At 38.6% G+C, this 3,123-nt stretch overlaps 1 long non-coding RNA gene across 1 annotated transcript; it reads right to left on the bottom strand.

Moving 5' to 3' along the window:
- Positions 1 to 743: 743 nt before the first annotated feature.
- Positions 744 to 2,213, bottom strand: LOC115919984. Its single transcript, XR_004062105.1, has 2 exons — positions 2,165 to 2,213; positions 744 to 966 (listed from the first exon to the last, which is right to left on the bottom strand). It is a non-coding gene; the product is annotated as an uncharacterized LOC115919984 (long non-coding RNA).
- Between the last annotated feature and the right edge of the window lie 910 nt (positions 2,214 to 3,123).

Raw genomic sequence — 3,123 nt, 5'->3', positions numbered from 1 at the left:
CGCTAGTAGAAAAAAAAGTGTCTCCATAGCATTCAAAACGTCAGCTGGCAAGTTTCATCTTATTTTAAAAAGCAGAATACAAGATACATGTAGATACTAGATAGCAGTTTAACATTTTGTTTACACTTCCTTCAACTCTAGAATATAATATAATAATGAACATGCATGTGCTCAAGAAAACAATCTAGAATTAATAACCACTATAAATATGGATGTAACTGAAAACACCTGGCATGTATATGAAGACAACATACATGTATCTACTAGTAAATCTCTTTGATAAAAAGCTGACAGTAATGTAACAAAAGTTCTAATACATATTAAATTACCAGTAAATACGTCAATGAGGCAGCATGTACATGTACATAACTAAATAAAACTCTGAATACAAACATATATAAAATAGAATACAAATGCCGAGCAATAACTCTTAAACATTCCGACAAGTAATATCAGTCAGTATTTAAGCCAATTCTGTTTCATCTTCAGAAAAATCTGTTATCTCAGCTTTCCTTACATTACCTTCAGAGGTCTCAAAGACAGTGTACATCATCATCAACCTGCATTTCTCTGTCATTAATTTCCAAATCACTTTCATCACTAGATGTATAATCAGAATCATCACTGTTATCGGATTCTATTAAAGACACAGAGGTAGGATTCTGTAAATGTGTTGTTTTTACATTCTCACAGCTTCTTGATTCTCTGTACTTCTCACGTACACTAAAAATCAAATCTCTATATTGTCCTCCAGTTCTTTCCCAGACACTATTGCCAAGATTGTTAGTTCCAATATGGATTACAACTGCATCCACTGTGGAGTCAAAGTCTGTTTGTGCTCTAATTATCTGTCGAAGATTCCTAACAGTGGCACCCGGATAGCAGAATATTTTGCCACCAAACTGATCCTGATCAAAACTTACACCACGAACAATTGAGTCACCATATACATGAATCTGCCATCTCCTACATGGAACGAAAAAAAGGGAAACAAAAGAAACTAAGAATGAGTGACTGTTGATAAAAAAAAAAAAAAAGCAGAAATTTAACTACGTTTAAAACTACACCAGAAAGACTGGTAAAATTCAGGGGGGGGGGGGGGAAAGTGCCTTCAATCTCGGTTCAACACAGCTCAATTTAATGGATCACTGCAATATCACCATGATAAATGGAATTCTAGGGCTGTTTCAACTTTCAAGATTGGTAGCTAATGACCTTGCTCTGACAAACTTTTGAATCTGAGAGTGAGATATGAAACTTGAAAGAATTTGAGAATAGGATAAACTAGTCTGAATAGTCACCGCAGGCGCAGCGCCCAGACATGGCAGATGCACAGGCTGCTGCATGCTGTGACCCAAGTTAATTACAAACTGATTTTCATAATAAAAAACTGGGTCTTGCTTGATTTTCATCATAGATTCTCACCCATGTCATGATCTAAGTTACTGTTACTAGACATTTAGAACTGCAAGTAGCCAAGTGCAAATTTGGCTCCATCACCATCAGACATCACATCATCACTGATCACTCAACTCTCAATCTCAAGTCAAGTCAAGACACAATCTACATCAATCTCCTTACCTTGATCTAGCAAAAATATATAGAATTTGGAAGACCTTTTTATCAACCATATATTTTTTTACGGTTATATATGTAAATTTGATAAATTCATAACATATTTGCTTCATGAATTCGACTCTATGATCTTTTCTTTCAACGTTTGCGACTGGTTACCTAACGAGTGGTTTAAACACAAAAATGTAAGTACGCGGGACTACACTATAAAAACTTGACCGTTCATCGAAAATGGCCTCTTAAGTTCGGATTCCGGTAACACGTGACTTTGTGCACATCGTTCACGGTTTCAAGACGATCAACTAATTAAATATTCATAACTTTAGGGGGGCAAATACTCATATTGTTAATTTGTGAGCCGGGACAAATTATACATCGATGGAATCGTCAACATCTGCAGATGGCAATTAAAAACAAATTAAAATCGTACATTTTATGACAGGGTCAGGATCCAGCAACATCTAGAGGCTTGCAAAAACAGTTCCTAAAGAGAGGCGTGTGGTTATGACGTGTTTTCTATACGAAATTTTACTCAAATTTTACAGAAAAAGAACGATAATAGACACAAGAAAACGGACTATGTACTCACCTAAACATTGCGACCGCAGAAAGCTTGGTTTTCTCTTAAACTGCACTCGCAGTTCACGGTACAAAAATCTCGTGACTCGCGAGACGTTAGATGACAGGAGCGAGCGCTCGCGGGATTGGAAATAAAACAGGCCGGTTTTGCTCATTAGCATACGACCTGCGGTCTGACTGCATACTTGCTGGTAAAACCTTCTGTCTGCCCGAACCTGGCAAGCTAGGCGTACGGTAAAGAAATACCTGTAGAGAACTGTCACATTACCCATGGCATTATGCGTGGCTGTTTACATATGATGTAGCCTGATACGTCCATCACCCTCTAGACTCCATCCCTCCGAGAAGTTACATGCCAACATCGCAGCAGAGAAAATAGATTTCTAGGCAGGGGCAGATGAAGAGAAAGAGAGATGAAAATAGTTCTAGGCTGGAGAAATAGAAGATGGAGGTTTGTAAAGAGTGGGAACTTGGCTGCATTTTTTTTTTTTACAATGAAGAAAAGATGCTGTGGAATGTGGATTGTAGGCTATTGTTGATTTTTAGGAGAGAAAAGAAATGCCTAAAGAGTTTTTTTCGTTGTGGTATTGGAAAGTGAATGGCGGAGTTAAGCAGCATCTTTATGATGTAGCTTATGTTGTGATGGCAACATGGTCTGTACTGACTCTGTTAGTCTATAAGTTTCCTCTGTCTGGAGATCCATCTTCCTCCTACTACTGCTCCTCCTAATCTTTCCCTCCTTCTCCTCTTCCTCGACTCCCCTTCCTCGATCCTCCTCTATTATTTCTCCTCATTCTCCCTGTCCTCCTTCTCCCCTCCTACCCTACCTCCTCCACTTTCTCTCCTTCTCCCTCTCTTATCCCCTTCTCCCCTCCATCTCCTCTTTCTCATAATCATTATGATCTTCATCCTCCCTCTCCTCTTCCCAATCCTCTTTCTCCTCATTTTACTCCATCCTCCTCCTCCTCC

The sequence above is a fragment of the Strongylocentrotus purpuratus genome, unplaced genomic scaffold, assembly GCF_000002235.5.
Source record: "Strongylocentrotus purpuratus isolate Spur 01 unplaced genomic scaffold, Spur_5.0 spur5_scaffold_7, whole genome shotgun sequence".
Lineage (NCBI taxonomy): Eukaryota > Metazoa > Echinodermata > Echinoidea > Camarodonta > Strongylocentrotidae > Strongylocentrotus > Strongylocentrotus purpuratus.
Note: the sequence above shows the minus strand (reverse complement) of the source record. Positions and strands in the feature narration are given on the sequence as shown.